Source organism: Pleurodeles waltl, chromosome 5 (assembly GCF_031143425.1).
Source record: "Pleurodeles waltl isolate 20211129_DDA chromosome 5, aPleWal1.hap1.20221129, whole genome shotgun sequence".
Taxonomy (NCBI): Eukaryota; Metazoa; Chordata; class Amphibia; order Caudata; family Salamandridae; genus Pleurodeles; species Pleurodeles waltl.
Window position 1 is genome coordinate 1,285,891,437 of NC_090444.1, and position 22,365 is coordinate 1,285,913,801.

General features: G+C 48.1%; 1 protein-coding gene across 5 annotated transcripts in view; it reads left to right on the forward strand.

The window, feature by feature from the left end:
* Positions 1–22,365, forward strand: part of FUT9 (fucosyltransferase 9) — a 666,331-nt gene that overhangs the window by 101,861 nt on the left and 542,105 nt on the right. The gene's annotated exons all lie outside the window — the stretch shown is intronic.

Here is a 22,365-nt window from a genome sequence, read left to right on the forward strand (position 1 = left end):
TTTTTTAAATCTTGTAGGGGGCTACATGGACACCCCTCCATTGGCCTGGTATGAGCCCCGCGGACCACCACCTCCCCAGGACTTTATTAATAATATAGAGGGTGGTTGTGTGGAACCCCTCCTGGGGATTGAAAATGCCTCGGGACCACCACCTGCCTTGGGCTAAATAGAAATTTATTGAAGTGGGCCATGCAGACCTCTGGGCCCCTGAGATTACCACTTCCCCAGGGCCAGTAACTTTTTTCAAACATGGAGGGGGTCCATCCAGCCACGTCTACATGGTTATCCTGGGCCCACCCAGGGCACCCAGTGTGCAACTATGAGGACCATGGGGGGAGCCTCAAGGACCCAGTGGTCCTAGCCAGCTCTCCACCTCCTAAGGAGCTGGCATTCCTCCCGCACACAGGGAGCTGCTAAACATGCAGCTCCCCGCGTGTGAGAACAATCTTTCGTCTGTTTTCCTGCCTGCATGATAGCGGGAAACAGAGGAAAATGCTGTTCCCAGCAAGCGGGATAGTTTGACAGCTCGTTGGGAGCAGAGTTAGTGCTTGCTCTTGCTTGGCAGGAGCTGTCACAGCTCCCGCCAAGCTAAATCAAACAGCTTTCTCCTGAGGGTGGACAGCTCTGGAGATATCCTAGAGGGTGCCAGTCCTCAGGGCCATTAATGGCCCCAGAGAAGTGGTGTTCCTCGGGGCAATATACACCCGGGAGGGGGGTAGTTCAGCTTTCTCCCTGGTTTAATTTTGTATTTGGCCCGGGGGCCCAGGGGGTCAACAAGGCAACCCACATGTTTGTTTGTTTAGTCCAGGGAAGGGTCACACAGGCTCACATTATAAATGTACAAAACCATAGAAATTCACCTGTTACAGTTAGAATGATCTCAACTAACTATAACTCAGGCCCTAAGGTAACTATAACTCGCGCCCCATAAATAAGTATTTTATTCATCAAAAATGTTACTACAAATATTACATTGATATTTGAATGATGTTATTAAAGATGTCCTGAGTGCCGTAATGTGTGGGGTAATTAGCAGTGCATGGGGAGGGCGCGAGTTATAGTTAGGGGGCACGCGTTATAGTAACTTGTGATAACTCTAACAGGGGAATTTCTATGGTTTTGTACGTGTAAAATGAGAGCCTAAGTACCGTCCCTGTAAGGTTTGTTTTTTGAGTGAATTTCTATGCTTTTTTAAATTCTATTTACTAACTATAACCTTCCTGTAACCTTTATTTTCAGTGAATTTCTATGTTTTTTTAACGTAAAATAATTTTCATTCCTATACATTAATCCAACCACCTCCACGCATGGTATTTGACCATGCGCAGCCTCCGGGCAGGCTCTGCAGCCAGCCCCTTATGCTCACTCAACCTTGTGCTGCAATGCATTGGGGTTGGCTACAGGGCCTGGCCTGCTGCCAGACCCTTCAATCAACCCCCTGAACGACGCAACCACACACTCACCTTTTGGTTTCTTGTCACAGAGCAGGCAGACAACGTAGCAGGCAATGTGTAAAATATTTACACTTAAAACAGTAAAATAGTGAAAACGCCACACAAAAATAATCCACACTGGGTTAGAAAAATAGATCTTAATATAATGAAAAAAAAAAATCCAAAATGACAATAATCGTAAAAATAGAAGTCAAGGTACGAATTTTTTAAGAATATCTGTCAATATAGTGCTTAGAAGCTTAAAGCACCAACTAAGACTATCTGGTCGGCTAGACCGGGTCAAACCAGAAAAGTCAAGCCAACTGCAAAAATATTAAAGGCCGGATGTGGGGCCCAGCTTTGTCAAGCTGAAAAAGTACCTTTGGGATAGAAAATGCATTGACGTTGAAGTCCTGATGTGAGGAGCATGGGGGCCGATGCACAGGCAATACATCGGTTCTAATCGGCGGGTCGGGGATGCATCATCGGCGAACTCTTGGTGTTGAAGGTGATGTGTTGTTAAACCACTTAGCTGGTGATGCAAAGGTGATGCGTCATGCTGAGGGCAATGCGTTGATTCCTAGCTGCGCAGCCAGAGCTGTGATGTCCTCATCATTAGTGGCAGTGATGATGCGTCGGCATTGAGGAGAGAAGCAGCAGTTCTGATCGGTGCAGTGATGAAAAGGCATGTTTTTTTTGTAGACACAGCTGCAGAACCCACTTCCAAGGGGTTAGGACTGGATTACCACCACTTGGCAGGAAAGGAATCACAGTTAGCAGAGTCCAGAGGCTCTAGCAGGTGTGAGAAAAGTCTTTGATGTCCCAGAGATTTAAGAACAGGAGGCACGCCAGCAAGTCCTTGGAGTCATTCCAGTTTTGGGGATGTAGTAACACAGGTCCAGTCCTTCTCACTCTGGGCAAGGAGTGCAGCTGGCAGCAGGCACAGCTGAGCAGGAGTACAGCAAAGTTCAGCAGAGTCCAGCAGAGTAGTTATAATCCCTTCAACAGCACAGCAGTTCTTCTTCCTGGGAGAATGCCCTCAGATCCAGAAGTGTACTGAATTGGTAGGGTCAGAAGTCCAGTTCTTATACACAATGTTGCCTTTGAAGTGGGGGAGTCGTCCAAGTGAGACAGTTGAAGTGCACACAGTCCCTGCCCTTCCTGCCCTAGCTCCATACTCACTTCAGGGGGTTATGCAGCCCTTTGAGAGGGCTCGGGACACATCCCATTCAGGTGTAAGTGTCAGCTTCTACCTCCCATCCTGTCCAGGATGGGGCATAAACATGCAGGTATCCACTCAGTCACACCTAAGCTCCCATTGTGTCTGGCTATCTGGAGGGAATGCACAAGAGCCCATCTGTCACCCACATTGACATGCTTTCACAGACAGGCAGAAGGCACTAGGGGCCAGATGTATCATTTTTCTGAATAGAGATTACCTGTGCGAATCGCAATTAGGTAATCGCTATATGAATGTAGAAACTCCAGGAGTCTCATACTCCGATAGGGCCATTTGCAACCCCAAAAATGCATGACATATCTGGCCCTAGATGTTTTAAAGTAAGGAAATGCCAACTTTCTAAAAATTACATTTTCAGAATTACAATTTTAAATCTGTCTTCACCATAAGTTGTGATTTTGAATTATGATTCCAGAGACACCAAACTTGGGGGTCCAATCCCTTCCCAACTGGGAGTTACACTTATAACATGTACTAAGGTAATCTCAATGTTGTCCTTTGGGAGAGATAAGCCTTGCAGTAGTGAAAAACTAATTTCACCACCTGGACATGTAAACCTTAAGAGTACATGTCCTTCTTTTTAAATACACTACACCCTGCCCTTTAGGCTGTCCAGGAGCTGCATTAGGGGTGACTAATATGTATTGAAAAGGAAGATTTAGGCCTGTAAAGAGGGTTAATGTGCCACGTCGACAGGTAGTTTCGTACTGCACCAACATTTTCTGCAATGGCAGGCCTGAGCCATGTTGAAAGGGCTACTGAGATGGGTGGCACAATCAGTGCTGCAGGCCCACCAGTAGCATTTAATTACAGGTCCTGGACACATGTAGTGTACTTTACTAGGGACGTACAAGTAAATTAAATATGCCAATTGGGGATATGTGAATGTTATCATGTTTTAGGAAAAGAGGACAGGCACTTTAGCACTGACTAGCAGTGGTAAAGTGCCCAGAATCCTAAAGCCAGCAAAAAGGAGGTCAGTAAAACAGGAGGTCAGGAGGCACAAAGTTAGGCAGAACCTAACCAGTGTTGCCAGGTTTAACACTTTAACACCCTCTCATAAAATCAATATCACTTGCAAAAAATTCCTGGCATTACGACCTCTGCTGAAACACAAAAAATTAGATGTGGCATGCTACATCCCGAAACAAAGATCAATACTTTATATGGCCACATTAAAGAATTCAATGATCCCACTACTAGGGAACAATTCTTAGAAACTCTAAATATATATGTATATAGACCACCATATAGAGAAAGAGGCACTGCAATCCTGCTTCACAAACAATTAACAACTCAAGCCAACAGAACTAGGATCGATCCGGAAGAAGTCTAAGTTCTTACTAAAATCTGTATACAATCTCCCAAATTATCACTGAAAGCATTTATGCCCTTAATGGAACCAAATTAACCTCTCTAAACTGATTAGGTTATTTGTAGACTTAATGCAAACTAGGCCCATTGCAGGAAAAGACTGGATATTGCTCAGACCTAATCCTGGAGCATACAGGTCTCCGGTAACCAGGACGGACTAAAGATAGAATGGCTCTGCAAGATCTCCTTAGTGATCATGCCCTCCAGGACCCTTGGCGACTGTTTTGCCCTGCGGATAAGCAATACATGTTTTATTCCCATCTGCATGGTCCAAAAAGTAGTAAAGTCTTTTTATGTTTATTTCAAACACAATGGTCATTACAACCCTGGCGGACGGTGTTAAAGCGGCGGTAAGACTGCCAACAGGCTGGCGGTAAAAAAATAGCAATTACGACCGTGGCGGAACCGCCAACAAAGACAGCCACTTTAACACTCCGACCGCCACGGCGGTACAAACAAACAGCTTGGCGTTCACCGCCAACAGACAGGCGGAAGACAATGTACCGCCCACACTATTATGACAGGCCAATCCGCCACCTTTTCCGGGGCGGATACCCCGTGGATAAAAACACGACGGAAACAGGAATTTCGAAGGTAAAACGCTCACCTCTACACACTCCACGAGGAACGAGGACACCATGGAACCGGAACTCCAAATCCTACCTGCGATAGTCTTCCTGCTCCTCTACCAGGAGTACGTACGCCGGCGGCGAAGACCACGGTGAGTACTGCACCTACGACACAGAGGAGGGGGGAGGGAAAAAACAGGGACACACACACGCAACACCCCCACCCACTACAACACACACACTAATGCATATCAATACATCACAGTTACACCCCCCAAAGCCCCCCGGAAGAATGCAAAGACCAAAGAAAATGAGTGTAACCATCGGAATATATTACAAACAAGTAGGCAGAAATATATATATACACCATTAACAAAATATATACCAGGCATGGTCTCTCAAGTCTCTACAGTGGGTGGGTTGCCCACTGTTCAATTCTGGGGAGTGCAAAGCCACAGTCTCTCAAGTCTCTACAGTGGGTGGGTTGCCCACTGTTCAATCCTGGGGAGTGCAAAGCCACAGTCTCTCAAGTCTCTACAGTGGGTGGTTTGCCAACTGTTCAATTCTGGGGAGTACAAAGCCACAGTCTCTTAAGTCTCTACAGTGGGTGGTTTGCCCAGTGTTCAGTTCTGGAGAGTGCAAAGCCACAGTCTCTCAAGTCTATACAGTGGGTGGGTTGCCCAAGCCATATCCTGGGGAGTGCAAAGCCACAGTCTCTCAAATCTATACAGTGGGTGGGAGGGTTGCCCACTGCCATATCCTGGGGAGTGCAAAGCCACAGTCTCTCAAGTGGATAACAGTCTCCTCTGGTTCTGGAGGGGGCATGGTGCCCAGAGTGCTTCATCCTGTGAAGGACAGAGGTAGTGGATGGATGTCTCCACTGGTTCTGGAGGGGGACTGGTGCCCAGAGTGTTTCATCCTGTGAAGGACAGAGGTAGTGGATGGATGTGTCCACTGGTTCTGGAGGGGGACTGGTGCCCAGTGTGCATCACTCACCCCGTGACGGACCCAGTTGCGTCATGGGCTCATGGGCTAGCGGTGCTTGATTTGGCGGTGCCCTGTTCAGCGGTGCTTGAGTTGGCGGTGCCCTGTTCAGCGGTGCTTGAGTTGGCGGTGCTCTGTTCAGCGGTGCTTGATTTGGCGGTGCCCTGTTCAGCGGTGCTTGAGTTGGCGGTGCCCTGTTCAGCGGTGCTTGAGTTGGCGGTGCCCTGTTCAGCGGTGCTTGAGTTGGCGGTGCCCTGTTCAGCAGTGCTTGATTTGGCGGTGCCCTGTTCAGCGGTGCTTGAGTTGGCGGTGCCCTGTTCAGCGGTGCTTGAGTTGGCGGTGCCCTGTTCAGCGGTGCTTGAGTTGGCGGTGCCCTGTTCAGCGGGGCTTGTGCTGGCGGTCCTTCATGGCCCAGCGGGGCTGGTGCTGGCGGTCCTTCATGGATCAGCGGGGCTGCTGCTGGCAGTGGCCTCCTGGGCAGCTGTGCTGGGGCTGGCGGTGGCTCCTGGGCAGCTGGGCTGGGGCTGGCGGTGGCCTCCTGGGCAGCTGGGCTGGGGCTGGCGGTGGCCTCCTGGGCAGCTGTGCTGGGGCTGGCGGTGGCCTCCTGGGCAGCTATGCTGGGGCTGGCAGTGGCCTCCTGGGCAGCTGGGCTGGGGCTGGCGGTGGCCTCCTGGGCAGCTGTGCTGGGGCTGGCGGTGGCCTCCTGGGCAGCTGTGCTGGGGCTGGCGGTGGCCTCCTGGGCAGCTGGGCTGGGGCTGGCGGTGGCCTCCTGGGCAGCTGGGCTGGGGCTGGCGATGGCCTCCTGGGCAGTGGGGATGATGGCGGTCTTCTCCGTCGTGCAGCTCTTCCCAGACTTGCCGAGTTTCTTGTGGCCCTTCCCCACCTTGGAAGGTGTCACAGCTGACTCCACACTCCCAACGGGACCCCTGGGAGCGGCTTTGGTGGCTGGAGTCTTCCCCCTCTCCCGCCGGGCACTGGCCAACTTCTGATGCTTCACAGGTTGGGGACTGTCTGTGCTGTGGCTCCGTGCCACACTGGCTGTCCTGGTGGCCGGTGCACTCCACATACCGGTGACTACAGGCACCACTGGTCGCGGAGATGTTGTGGCTGAGGTGCTACTTTGGGACCTATGAGATGGACAGGGTGGGGGAGGTGTGGGAAAAAGGTCAAGGCTGGACAGGAAAAGTTTTAGGGACACACTGGGACGGGTAGCTGGAGGGGGTTTGGGAGTGGAGGAAGAGATGGTGGTAGTAGGAGGTGTACGTTTGGTGACTTTGGGTGCAGGTGCATGTGCTGGAGGCTGTCGTGAGGTGGATGGCTGTTGGGTGGGTGTGTGCCTGCGTTTGCGTATCTTGGGAGGGGGTGTCACAGACACACTGGGAGAGGACACAGGGGACGTGTGAATGGTAGTGGGGGTGGTGACTGCACGTGAGCGGGGTGTGCTGGTGGGTGTGCTGGTGAGGGACGTAGTGGCTGTAGAGGTAGTGCATACAGGTGCGAGTGTAGATGAGACTGGGAGGGAGGAGGGAGATGACGAGGAGGGGGACACAGTGGAGGCAGTGGATGTTGGTGTGTCTGCATGTGTGTGTTGCTTGCGTGAGTGCCTGTGGGATGTGTGGTGCTTATGTTTGCCTGAGCTTCCCTTGTGTGTTGACGTGTGTGCAGGCTGGTCTGATGGTGTGCTTGGGATAGGCAGAGGTACAGGGGATTGGGTCTGGGTGGAGGAAGTTGGAGGGGGGAGGCTAGAGACGGGGACAATGGCTGCCATCAGTGCTGAAGCCAGAGTTTGAAAAGCTCGGTGAAGGGCCGCCTGACCAGAATGAATGCCCTCCAGGAATGCATTAGTTTGTTGCAACTGCCTTTCTACACCCTTGATGGCATTCAAAATGGTAGACTGCCCAACAGTGAGGGACCTGAGGAGGTCAATGGCCGCCTCACTGAGAGCAGCAGGGGTGACTGGGGCAGGGCCTGAGGTTCCTGGGGCGAAGGTGATGCCCACCCTCCTGGGTGAGCGGGCACGGGGCGAAGGCTGAGGGGCTGTTGGGAGGGCGGCGCTGGTAGGGGGGGTGGCGGCTGTACCTGTAGATGCGGGGGCACAGATGTTGCCGCCACCAGAAGGGAGCTCCCATCAGAGGATGAGTCCGTGTCGCTGGTGTCAGCTCCTGTCCCCGCCGTGAAGCTCCCCTCGCCCTCCGTCCCACTGGTGAATTCCGAGTCCGTAGTCTCGCCCTCCAGGGCCATGTGTGATGCAGCTCCCTCGTGCTCCTGTGCCACTGCTCCTCCGCCTGATGATGCAAATGCACACAAGAACAGGGAGACCACAAAAAGGGGGGGGACGACAGAAGAAAGACATGTTGAGTGCATGGATTACCGCTACAGTTGGCAGACAAGACAGACACAGAAGCCCCCTGCACTACGCTGCGCTCTTGGGCTCCACTGTTCAATTCCTGGGAAATGGCCTACAAGGCTATGGACGACATCTTCACACATAGATGACACAGGGGCATGAATAGCTGTACTTGGCACTCTACAGAGGTGGGCTGGGGTGCCACATGGCCTGCCTTACGGAGGGGCCTTTCCTATGGAACTCGCCCTGGCCTAGGGAAACCCACAGCCCTCCTCCCCCACCCAGACAACTCCACTGCGCGCAAAGTCAGCAGAATGAGAGTGTACTCACCCCCTTGTGTCTGCTTTGATGCAATCAAGCGCCCATCAAAACTCCGGATAGGCCACCGCCAGGATCCTGAACATCGGTGGGTCATGGTGCGACGGGCACCCCTCCCACATTGGGAGGCCATCCCCAGCTGAGCCTCCGCCGTCTTCTTGCTCCAGCTGCGAATGTCCTCCCATCTTTTACGGCAGTGGGTGCTCCGTCTGTGGTAGACCCCCAGGGTCCAGACGTCCTTGGCGATGGCAAGCCAAATTTCTTTCTTCTGGTGGGTGCTGACCTACATGAAATGTACTGGGGAAGAAGAGAAGTCATTACCAACTGCACCGTCAAAGTGATTGGCCCCCATCCCTACCCTTGCCATGTGGCACATGCATTCACTTTCTTTCATGCACGCAGCACTCTGCCCCCTTCCTTCTTACATCCAGCCCTCTCCACACAGGCATAGCCCATACAACATGCTCCCTGTGTACTTACCTGTTTGTCTGGAGGACTGTAGAGTAGCGTGTACTGGGGGAGGACCCCATCCACAAGCTTCTCCAACTCCTCCGATGTGAAGGCAGGGGCCCTTTCCCCAGACGCACAAGCCATTGTCTCTTCCAGACCGAGGTCACAGCAGCACTTGCAGTGTAGGTCCTCTCCTGTCGAAGATCAGGTATCGAGTGATTGAACAGATAGAAAATGGAGGTCACGTCCGCGGCGGTGCGTACCGTCACCACAGGCGTACATCGTCATTGGCTCCTGGGACCCATAGGGTCCAATGTTAAACAATGCAGCATTGCGCCGCGGTCTTAGACCGCCTACCGCGACGGTGTACAGCACCAGCGCAGTTACCTCACATCCCATTGTCCCACTTTACAGGTCAGGCAGCAGCCATTTCAGGGGCCCACATGGCTTCATTTTCAACTGCGTCACACATACCTAGGCCTAGTCTCAACACACATACAGGCCACCTTTTGTGTATGATTGGTGTTCTGGGTAAACTGTGGGTACGTACCTCTGAGTTGTTTGACTCTGTGCTTGCTGTTGTCCTTCATAGGCACCGTCCGCCCGGACATGTGAGGAGATGGTGGCATCCTCCGGTGTACCGACCGTTGGTGGACCTGTCGACAATGGAGGAGCGACATTTGATAATCGCCGACAGGCTTGACTGTGCCACAATCCAGGTACTGTGTACCCAGTTGGAGCCAGACCTGATGTCAGCAATCCGCCATCCCACAGGAATCCCCCCTCAAGTGCAGGTGCTGTCAGTACTCCATTTCCTTGCAAGTGGCTCTTTCCAAACAACTGTGGCCATGGCATCAGGGATGTCCCAGCCTATGTTTTCCAACGTATTGTCTAGAGTGTTGTCTGCCCTTCTGAAACACATGCAGAGCTACATCGTTTTCCCTCAGGTGGAGGATTTGCCTACAGTGAAAGGTGAATTCTATGCCCAGGGACATATCCCCAACATCATAGGTGCCATTGATGGTACCCATGTGGCTTTGGTCCCCTCCCACAGGAGTGAACAGGTGTACAGAAACCGGAAGAGTTATCATTCTATGAACGTACAGATGGTATGTTTGGCAGACCAGTACATCTCCCATGTGAATGCCATGTTCCCTGGCTCAGTGCATGACGCCTACATCCTGCGGAATAGCAGCATCCCTTATGTGATGGGTCAACTCCAGAGGCACTGTGTGTGGCTAATAGGTGAGCACCTGGAAGCAAGTCAGTGAGAATGGTTGTCTGGGTCTGGGGTTATCCCTCCAGGTTAGTGTGTGTCTAACAGTTGCCCCTCACCATTTGCAGGTGTCTCTGGTTACCCCAACTTGTCATGGCTACTGACCCCAGTGAGGAATCCCAGGACCAGGGCAGAGGAACACTACAATGAGGCCCATGGGTGAACTAGGAGGGTGATCGAGCGGACCTTCGGCCTCCTGAAGGCCAGGTTCAGGTGCCTCTATAAGACAGGTGGATCCCTATTCTACTCACCAAAGAAGGTGTGCCAGATCATCGTGGCCTGCTGTATGCTTCACAACTTGGCTTTGCGACGCCAGGTGCCTTTTCTATAGGAGGATGGTCCAGATGGCGGTGTTGTTGCAGCTGTGGAGCCTGTGGACAGTGATGAGGAGGAAGCAGAGGAAGAAGACATGCACAACAGGGACTCAGTGATCCAGCAATATTTCCAGTGAAAACACAGGTAAGAATACAATCCTGCCTAGTACATGTGCTTTAACACTGCTACCTCTCTCCTGTCTGTCGTTTTCACCCAGTGTATGGTCACTGAGTTGTCACTTTCCCTTACGGTTTCACAGATGTGGGTCCCACTGTGTGACATCTGCTTAGATTCCTCATGGACTAGAGCTGTGTGACATAGGTATGTTGACATTACTATTTAAAAAACATTTTGTCACTGTAATTGCTAATACACTATTTCGAAATCACAGACAAGAGTCCAGATCATTTTGTGCTTTAGGTGTGTTTATTTAAATGCTCAAAATTGGAGGGGGTAGTGAAATGGTGAGTGGTGATGGTGGAGGAGTATCCATGGCAGTGTCCAGTCTATTAGTCTGACAGGTGCATTGCCCGTATGGGCATAGGAAGTGGAGCTGGGGCAGTTTAATTACGGACAGGGTGACAAAGTGGGACAGTATGATGACAATCAGGGTGGTCTCATTTCTTGGCGGGGGTCTTGGCATCGTTCTCTGTCTTGTTCCTGGATCTCAGGGACCGTTTGCGGGGTGGTTCTCCCTCTGCAGGGGGTGGGGTGCTGGTGTGGTGGTCCTGTGGCAGGGCGTCCTGTCCACTAGCGCCGGCGGAGGTGGTGGGCAGTTCATCGTCCATGCTAGTGTCAGGGGCCCCTTGTAGTGCCACAGTGTCCTTCCTGGTGTTGAGTAGTTCCTTCAGCACCCCTATGATGGTGCCCAGGGTGGAGCTGATGGTTCTGAGTTCCTCCCTGAAGCCCATATACTGTTCCTCCTGCATGCGCTGGGTCTCCTGAATCTTGGCCAGTACCGTTGCCATCGTCTCCTGGGAGTGGTGGTAGGCTCCCATGATGGAGGAGAGGGCCTCGTGGAGAGTGGGTTCCCTGGGCCTGTCCGCCCCCTGTCGCACGGCAGCCCTCCCAGTTCCCCTGTGTTCCAGTGCCTCTGCCCCTGGACCGTGTGCCCACTGCCCCAAGGGCCCTGTTGTTGTTGGGTGGTGGGTTATCCTGGGTTCTCTGTAGTGGTGGACACACAGCTGATTGACATGTCCTGGAGACGGAGGTATGGGCCCGTTGGGTGGATGCTGTGCTGGTGTTTCCAGAGGGGGGAAGGTCTGTGGTGGCCTGTGCCTGTGTGAGGGGAACAGACTGTCCAGAGGTCTCCGGTGGTCTGGGCTGGTCATCTAGACCCAGTTTGACAGAGTTGCTGTCATCACTGTGGGCCTCTTATGTTGGTGGTGTGGACATGTGTGGACCCTCCTGTCCGGTGACGTTGGGAAGGGATCCTGCAGGGGTATAAAAGGATGTTTATTAAATCTGTGTGTGTAATGGTGTGCAATGGGTGGGTGACCGTGTACCCCAGTGCTAGCATTCCTGTGTGGGAGCTTGTGTGATGATGGTTTAGGGGTGTGTGTGGGTATGTGTAGTGGACATGCTTTGATGATGGGTGTCCATGCTTTGTTGTTGCATGCAGGGCTTGGTGTTGGGATGTGTGGTTTGTGATGCTGGGACATTTGTGAGGAGTTGGGGTGGTGAGGGTGAGGGTGGGGGTATGTGATAGCATGCAGGTAGGGTGGGGGATGTAATAGTAAAGCTTTGACTTACCAGAGTCCATTCCTGCACCTACTCCTGCGAGGCCCTCAGGATCCAGAATCGCCAAGACCTGCTCCTCCCATGTTGTTAGTTGTGGGGGAGGAGGTGGGGGTCTGCCACCAGTCCGCTGAACCGCCAGGTGGTGTCTTGAGACCATGGAACGCACCTTACCCCGTAGGTCGTTCCACCTCTTCCTGATGTCTTCCTGATTTCTTGGGTGCTGTCCCACTGCGTTGACCCTGTCCACTATTCTTCGCCATAGCTCCATCTTCCTAGCTATGGAGGTGTGCTGCACCTGTGATCCGAATAGCTGTGGCTCTACCCGGACGATTTCCTCCACCATAACCCTGAGCTCCTCCTCCGAGAACCTGGGGTGTCTTTGCCGTGCCATGGGGTGGTGTAGGTGATGTGTGGGCTGAAGTGTGTGGTGATAAGTGTGGTGATATGTAGTGGTGTGTTGTGTGAGGTGCGTGGAAGTTGCGTGGGTGATGGTGTTGTGTGCCTGTGGATGCTGTTGTTTTTGCTGGTGGTGTCTCTCTCTGGCCTTCTTTCGGAATTTTTTGTCGTGGGGGTTTGTGGGTGATGTGGGTGTGTGTTTTATATCGTAATGGGTGTGTGGGAGTGGTGTGTGTATGTGTATCAGGTGTGTGTATTTAGAATTGTCCAATGTGGCTGTGTTTTGTAAGAGTGTGTGTATTTTGAGCGCGGCGGTGTGTAGCCAATGGAATACCGCGGTTGAAAGACCGCCGCATGGATTAGTGTGTCGTGATAGTGTGGGCGTATTTCTGTTGGCGTGACGGTGGAGGTTTTGTTTTCGCCAGTTTATCACTGACCTTTGGTGTGGCGGACTTGTGTGGGTGTCTGACTTTTGGCGGATTCAGAGATGTGGGTCATAATAGCTGTGGCGGAATTCCGCGGCCGCAGCGGTGTGTTGGCGGTCTTCTGCACGGCGGTAAGCGCCTTTTACCGCCAATGTTGTAATGACCGCCATTGTCACTCAATCTTTCCACATGTGAGGTATTTCATAACAGAATTTCTATCACTTTCTTCTACAGAGTTAAAGATGCAAATCTATCTAAAAGTTTAACCCTTTCACTGCTAGGCCTTCCCAATCCCCCCCAGGTGCTAAGCTGTATTTTTTCGGTATTTGGGCTAGTTATCGCTTAGCCCTCATAACATTTTGTCCACATAAGGTATTCATGCCAAATGTATGTCCTTTTTCCCCAACATCCTAGGGATTCTAAAGGTACCCAAGGTTTGTGGATTTCCCTGAAGGGGACTGAGAAATTAGCCAAAACACAGCTAAAATGTGGGTTTTTGGGGAATAATGGGAAAAAGTGCTGCAAAAGAAAGTGCCTGTTTTTTTCTCCCCTGCAAATAACATCGACAAAGAGTTTGTGGTGCTAAAATCACCATCTTTACCAGCTTTCAGGAACAGGCAGACTTGAATGATAAAACCATTTTTTCAACACAGTTGTGGCATTTTACTAGGACAGAGATTATTTTTCCTATTTTTTGTGCTTTCAACCTCCTTCCAGTTAGTGGTAGAAATGGGTGTGAAAGCAATGGTGGATCCTGGAAAGCTGTCCATTTCTAAAAGAGAGATAATATTCTGAATTCAGTAAGGAGTCATTTGTATAGATCCTTCAAGTTTTCCTGTAGAACAGTTGAAATGTAAAATAAAAGATTAAATTGAGTTGAAAAAACAACTTCTTCTAACTGTGGCAGATTTTTGAAAGCAATATACTGGTGCATTCGCTGGACCCTTCTGGTTGCGGGGATATATAGGGATTGTAGGTTTACCAACAACACTAGGTACACAGAACCAATAACTGAGCTGCACCTTGCAAAGGTTTTCCATTATGTACTGGGTACGCAGTAATATGAAGAGTGAAAAATAGGCATAAAGGAACAGGATATGGAGTTCAGAAAAAGTGTTTCTTTACACATCAATGAATTTGGGGTACCCATATTAGCATGTGAATTAGAGGCCATTCCTCAAAATGACTTCTTTCTTACACTCTCTCTTACATTTGGAAGGTGCAAATGCAGAGAAAAACAATTGGTAATAACACTTCTTCCACTATTCTATATTCCCCTAAGTCTCCCAATAAAAATGGTACCTCACTTGTGTAAGTAGGCCTAGTACTCATGACTGGAAACAGCCCAAAACTCAACATGGACACAGCACATTTTTCCACTAAAATCTGATCCTTTTTTTGCAATGTGCCTGACTGTGGATTTTGGGCTCTAGTTCATCCAGGACCTAGGGAAACCTAGCAAACCTGTACATTTATTAAAATGAGACACCAAGGGGAATCTAGGATGGGGTGAAGTGTGGCTCTCACTAAGTTTTGTTACCCAGAATCCCTTGCAATCCTCAACATTTGTCTAAAAAACACATTTTCCTCACCTTTCTGTGATGGAAGTGCTGAAATATATGAAGGGGTAATGGGCAGAAAGGCTATTGCCCCCTTCTTAGGATGGGGCATAACCCATACCCATGGTGGTCGGCAGCTTCCATCCCTCTAGTTTTTTAATTCCCTTGTGTCTAGTGGTCTGTCTGCCTCTCTGGGGGGCTGATTGGTGGTAAATGCCTCCATCTGCCCCTCAGGGTGGCAGAAAGACTGTGTCCCCATTTATTTGAGGTGGGGGAAAGGCCATGCCCGTGGCGGGCTGCCCTCTCCCCCCTTTTAAAAAAAATCCCTTGCTTCTAGGGGGCTTTCTCCCCTCCTGGGGCATAGCAACCCACAATATGCTCTCACAGTAAAAACCCCCATCTGCATCCAGGGGGAAGGAAAAACTGTGGCTATTTGTGTGGGTGGGATATGGACATTGCCATGCCCATTCTAGGCAGCCCCTCCCTTTCCTAAATAGTCCCTGGTGGCTAGTGGGCTTTCTGCCCCCCCTGGGGTGGCAGATCAGGACTATTGCCCCATCGGCCACCCGGGGGGGGCAGAAAGACTGAAATAATATAAAAATCTAAGGGGGATTAAAAGCCCTTGACCAAGAGGCCACTCCCTCTCCCCTGGAAGTCTTGTGGAGTGGATTCCTGCTTGGTGATCACCCCCTTAGACGATCCAAAAGCAGGGCTCTACAATGGAAAGATAACCTCAAAAGGGGAGACTCTCCCCTTTCCAACGGTACCTACCAAGTTGAAATCGGTGCTCAGGGGGCTGAGTTATGCCCTGGAACACAGAAGAAAATGAAAGCAATTGAGCCTTCGACACGCATGGTGCGCCGATCTTCATTACAGGTTGGGGATATCCTGCAACCAAGGTATATCAAAAGGAAATCCCTCCAAGATGTCTGCACCAGAGGGATTTCCAGTGCACTGTGTGAGGATGACAGTAAGCCATCTGACACAAATGGGCACTGTGGCGTCGGACAGATCCTGGCCGTCTGAAACATGCAAGGGTGTAAGAACCCCGATGCAAAAAAGACCATAAAGCACATCTGCAGAACTATATGGCACACATCTACAGCTCCATTGACTCACCACAAATTCTATAGGCAGCCTGTAAACCTACATGAGAGATCAAATAACAATAGAGTCGACCCCCCACCATAAAAAGAACATGGAGCAGTGGCAGAAGCTAGAACAACAAACTCAGCTATTATTTGAAGATTACGTCACACTGTGACTACAGAGAATCTCAGATCACTAACTCCAGCCAAGTTGGATCTAAATTCTCTGTTTACATCCCATGCTGAAACAGTGTTGGGAAGAATGAAGCAGCAGCACTACATGTGTGGTGAGAAAGCAGGAAGACTTTTAGCCCACCAACTGAAACAAATGGACGTACACCATTCTATCCCAGCTATTAGAACCCAGACTGGTTTGTTCACTAATCCACTATAAATTAGAGGGGGTTTTGTTGCTTTCTACACAAAACTGTTCTTATTGGAAACTAATTATGATTCTATACAGGCAGAGTCAAACTTCCGGTCCCACCTACCTTTTCCACATCTATCTGATGACACAGCGGATGCAATAAAAAATGACATCACCTAAGAGGAAATTCAAGAAGCTATATAAAATATGCCATTAGATAAAGCCTAGAAGGACGGATTCTCATTTTAATATCATAAGAGCTGGGCGCAGAACCTGATACCACTTCTGTGCAAAGTCTTCAAAAAAATATGTGAAAACAACACATCTCTCCTTGAATTCAATAGAGCCACAATTGCCCTCCTACTAAAGCCTGATAAAGACCTGTTGCAATGTGGGGGCAATTGGCCCAGCTCCCTGATAAAGACTGATGTAAAAATACTGGCTAACGTGCTTGCCATAAGGTTATGGGGATATAGCCCTTCACTAAAACACAAAAACCAAGTTGGTTTTGGGTCAAAATGTTCATCTGTAGACCAAATGGAATTGTTATCTCATATAATATGGCAAACAAATGTAATCTTTCACAGCACTTCAGGCAGAATACCTATTGGAGTCATGACAGCAATGGAGGTACGTCCAACTGAGGTACTGTTTAATTTGGGTGATTTATCCACTAGATCAACCTGTCCCTGACTCTGGTGTATGACTACATAAAGTGATGGAGCAGTTACACTGGAGATATCTCTGGTTGGTATAAAATGGTGCTTGAACAACTTCACTCAAACCCTCTCCAGAGGCATCTCTGGGTAAAAATGGTAAAAGGATCAGTGGAAAAAGTACACAGAGGAAGATTGAGTGACCTGTTTAAAACCCATGGATGCAGCCTTAGAGGGGCAAGACTGAAATTGATTTTCTTTAAATTGATGAATGGTGGGCATTTAACTCCTCAAAACTCTAAGAATGGCCAAACTAACTGACATGTCTGATTGTTGGAGATGTGAACATTAGAATGGGGACCAGCACATTTAATATGATCCTGCCCCTCACTCCAGTGAGTTTGGCTAAATGTGATATCCATATTGAACACTACTAACATGCTAACCCTACAGTAGTCCAGAACTGATTTTTCAACATGACACCATTGAAGTGCCAGAGATGAACTGATACATGAAAAGGCGGATTGTCACACACACTTGGGATCTCCAAGAAGTCTATTCTACTATGCTGGAAGCATCAAACTCCTCAGAAACATGGTGATCAGGTGCATGGCACAGACAATTCTCATAATCAAGGCCATTTGAAACTCATTTGTGGCAAATAACATGTTATTATAGAAACACCTGTAATAATCTTCTATTGCATAGTCCACCCTGAATTGACTCTCTGTATACCTCAAATCCCTAGAGCCTATGCCTACAAGGAAGATACCACACCTCCCCTTTTTGGTATTATACTTGCACTAGGCTCATTAATATTTAGTTTCCTGGTTTTCAGTAGATCTTAATTATATTTTAAGCTTACTGTGTTTGAGGGTAGACATAGATTGTTTGATACCCAGTTTTATATTGATATGCTTTCAATATTGATTTAAAACATTACAGATTATACATTTGTACACAGCACATGCTCATCATAGGAAAAAATGCATTGTTTCTTCTTAGTAAAGTTTGAATAAAGCATTATTAGCAAAAAAGGTTAAAAAAAAGATGAAGGCCTCAATAAGTTGTCACCCCTAAATAGAAGAGGTGTTGAGAGTCATCCACGTAAACTTTGTATGGAATGCCATTTTTCAAAAATTACTCAGAGGGACTCTGAAATTCTGTACTATTACAGAGAGTGTCTAAAAGCGAGATCTATTTAAAATATACCTCGGTATAAATAATAGAAATGCTTAGGATTGAGGGTAAAAATATTTAGCCCTTTTACAGGCTAATGTGATTTTTCTTCCAAACACTTCCCTTGGTATTTTCAATACCCATAGTTTTTCTCTAAGGCACAGTAAAACTCAGTCTCAGGGCCTCATTATGAGTTTGGTGGGTGGAAAAGGCCATCCGCCAAACTCCTGCATTCAGGAGACCGCCAGTGCGGTCTCCTTCTCGATGGCCCCATTATGAGTTTCTTGCTGGGTCAAACACAATTTCTGCCCATTGGCCCATGCCAGAAACGCATAACAACATTGACGCCGGCTCATAATACGGCCGGCAGCAATGCTGTTGTGCGTCAGGTGCACCAGCACCCATCGTGCAAATCACTGTCTGCAAAGCAATGATTGGCGTGACGGGTCTGGCCAGGGGAGCCCCCGCACTGCCCTTGGGACCCCTAGCACAAGGTCTTTGCCAGCATTTACATGGCAGTACACTGGCGGAGGGAGGGGATCTAATCCCCAGGGCAGCGCTGCTCTGGCAGATGGAGACCATCATCCGGCTGAAACGTGGTGGTGCCGGCGGTCCGACCATGATGTGTTTGCCACAGTCATAAAGTCGTGGCCGGACCAACGCTTTGGCGGTGATCTGACTGTGAGACCGCCAGCCTCATAATGAGGGCCTCAATCTCAAATGTGTAATTTATCTTAAAATGTGAAAGTGGCCACTCACTGTAATTTATATTTGTATTTTGTGTTCTCCTCTCCTATCAACACTTCTTTAAAATATATATTTTTCTGTTTGCATTTTCTGTCTAGTGTGTTTTATAAGTAATACACCTTTTTTGTGTTCTCCAATCAACACTTATTTAAAACATATTTTTCTGTTCGCATGATCTATCTAGCGTGTTTTATGAGTAATACACCCTTTTTGCGTTCTCCATTCATCACTTATTTAAAACATATATTTTCTGTTTGCATTTTCTGTCTAGCGTGTTTCATAAAAAGCATTACTGCACAAGGAGTTTTATACTAAACTGAATTGTATCCTTGCTCTTTCAATGATGATTAAATAAATTAGGAGAAGACTGGTTGTAAATGTCTTTTAGAGTTAGGTGATGTGATGGATATCAGTAAAGGAAAATTCATCTAAGTAAACCAGACAGCTCGATCAAGCAAGGAGCATATTTGCTCACTTTATTAGGTCATTCAGTGATGTTAAAATAGATGTGCCACATGAAGTTGACATGTTATCACCAGTTAATAATCTTTCACAGTTGAGGCTAATTTGCAGTTTCCCTCACATTGAGTGCTTCATCGGGATGAAAAAGCAAGATTTATTTCATTACTCTGAATGACTTGAAATGGATTCGAAACATAATTTATGTAGTTAACAAACATAACTGTAAAGCATATTTAACCATAGACATCTTGAGGTGTTAAGAATAAGACAGACTCCTCACTTCCTGTGAAAGAAGTAAACTTTTGTTATCTGAATTTGAATATGAAATATGATTTGATGGACAATATGAAAAAACAAAGGTTTAGTGCAGGGTGCATTGTGATTATTTTTAAATCATGTTGTCTAAGGCTCCCTACTGTTAAATGTATTACCATGCAGTGGAAGTGCACTGGTACTTTTTTTGAAAGGTATAATTCAAAAGACATTATAGTTTTTTGCAAGTCTTCCACCAGCATGGGTCTCAAGTGAAACCACAAAATATCGTTGTCCCACTTAGTTTCTTTAAAATCAAATCGAAATTAAAGTCCAACATACTGTGTGATGCATTTTCCAACCACCTATTTAGGGTACAGTAGTAGTCCAAAATGTTCATTCAGCTCAAGTGACTATTACAGAAATACAAGATGATTTTCTTAACTAGGCATTCATTTATGTTCCATGGATGTAAAAATTGTCATGTTTGGCTTCATGAGAGAAGTGCTTTACTTCACATGGTTATTCTAGAGTTATGTTACAATTGCACCTAGTGGTTATTGTCTATACCCCCAGCACCTTGAGTCAGCAGGTCAGCGTGTAGGTTTTCTTCTATATATTCCATGCAAAGATGCTAAATCCATTTGATCCAATTTTGTCTGTAGGTATTTGAGTACTGATGTTTATCATAACATGCACCTCATGGTGTGTCAATGGGCTGTGCTAAGAAGGAATCTGTCTTCCAACTTGGAAGGGTAACCTCCTTTGGGTGAATGTGATATCTGTCCACTGATTCCATTTGACCTTTCGGTGGCATTTAACATCACTGATCACAACTCTCTTCAGAATGTGAATGAGTGGAAACATTCTAACATGGTTCCAATAGGTCTTCACGTCCTCTCACCAAGTTGACAATTTATGAAAGTGTATAATACACATTTGTCTTGATTGCAATATTTCAGGTCACTCAATATTATCACCATAGCTATTTGAATGTACAGAGAGAATCTCTTGGCACAATGATATAGGACAACAATATCTCCATACTTCAATATGACTGGAAAAACTGCTACAACTCAGAGTCTATGGTCAGTTCAGCATACTGAGCTTAAATATCTTCCTTAAAAAGTTTTCTGACGTGTTGACCCAATTCTTCTTGATCCTGAATCCTACCAAATTGGAATTCCAAATTTACTGCTCTGACTCCACACCCCTCTTCAAAAAAGGGTCAATCTTCTATCTCCTGGGATAGTTTTCCTTCTCTGTCCCATTTACCAGTGATCCCGGATTTATTCTCAATCAAAACTTCCATATGACTCAACACATCTCTGAACTGAAAAAATCTGCCACCTTTTAACTCCAACTTCTTGGGAAGCTGAAATTCTCCATCTTGCCTTTGTGCTTCAGAACAGTGATACAAGCGTTGCTACTCTCTGTTCTCAATGGAGGTAAATTAGGAGTTGTAGGTCTTTCAAGGTCCACTGTTTCAGCTCTTACATAGCTGGTCAATTGGTGATTGGTGCCAAGAAATTAAGACATTCTTCTGGCCCTCATTCTGACCTTGGCGGGCGGCGGAGGCCGCCCGCCAAAGTCCCGCCGTCAGGTTACCGTTCCGCGGTCGAAAGACCGCGGCGGTAATTCTGACTTTCCCGCTGGGCTGGCGGGCGGTCTCCTTCAGACCGCCAGCCAGCCCAGCGGGAAAGAGGCTTCCACGATGAAGCCGGCTCGGAATCGAGCCGGCGGAGTGGAAGCTGTGCGACGGGTGCAGTTGCACCCGTCGCGTATTTCACTGTCTGCGCAGCAGACAGTGAAATACATGTAGGGGCCCTCTTACGGGGGCCCCTGCAATGCCCATGCCAGTGGCATGGGCACTGCAGGGGCCCCCAGGGGCCCCGCGACCCCCCCTACCGCCATCCGGATCTCGGCGGTCCGACCGCCGGGATCTGGATGGCGGTAGAGGGGGTCGGAATCCCCGCGGCGGTGCAGCAAGCTGCGCCGCCGCGGAGGATTCAATGGGGCCGCGGTACACTGGCGGGACCCCGCCAGTGGTGCCGGTCCGACCGCGGCTTTACCGCCGCGGTCGGAATCCCCATTGGAGCACCGCCGGCTTGTCGGCGGTGCTCCCGCGGTCCTCCGCCCTGGCGGTCAAAGACCGCCAGGGTCAGAATGAGGGCCTCTATCTTTATTTGAAAATATCTTCAGACACCCACTGAAGGTAAGAATTAATTTTAAAACAACATGCATAACACAAAACACACTTTACTTTGACCTCTCATCCTACCAAAAAGAGGATAATACTCCACAGGCTATCAGAGGAAAACAATGAGCAAAGCTCTTCTGCCTTTGGAAACCACCCAAATCCAAAAATAGGAGATTATAAAACAAAGCTTTGCCTGTCTGACATCGGAATCATAAACCAGAACACAAAAATCAAAATCCAGATATTTGTAATTAAAAAAAGACTTGAATACTATTCTCTTGAGATTACAACTACCAATATAATTGATACTTCTTTTGCCACTTATGCTTCTTCAAGCCCCTTTTGTTTAGTTACGCTGTCTATACAACACCATTCGTGATACAAAAATCCATAATTATATAAATTAAAATAAATGCAGCATTATATTTCCTTGATGTTATTTTACATTTGAGACCCTCCAACTCAGACCAATGTTTGGAATGCTAGTTTTCCATGTAGTAAAAGCTCATATTTTCTCATTTGAAAAGCAGGTTCCTAGTTGAGGAGTTTGTGAGCAAAGGGAAGAAAATAGGCTGGCAACAGCCATTACCATCCCAGTCAGAATTGAGAGCCCACTAATAGCGAGAACTCAAGAGCCCAGCATAAACTGCCAGCTCTCCCTTTCTTCTAAGTCTGGTGATGCCCAGAAACCATTTACAAGTCACATTTGAATAGCAGCTGTGATAAATGTATTATCTGCTGTGTTTTAGTTATGGCGAATTAGAAGGACTTCTTGTGGATGAGTCTGTGTTCAATGGAGATCATCAAACTTATGTTCTGCTTTTTTAATGAAATGTAAGACTTTTAGTCTCTTGATATGTTCATTTAACCTCTATGATAGAGGAGAACCTTTTTGATGATGAATTAGTTTCATTATAAAGGTACAATTTGAAGTAGGACCTCTGAAAAATTAACAAGAAGACTTGGAGGGACTGCCATTATTGCGTCT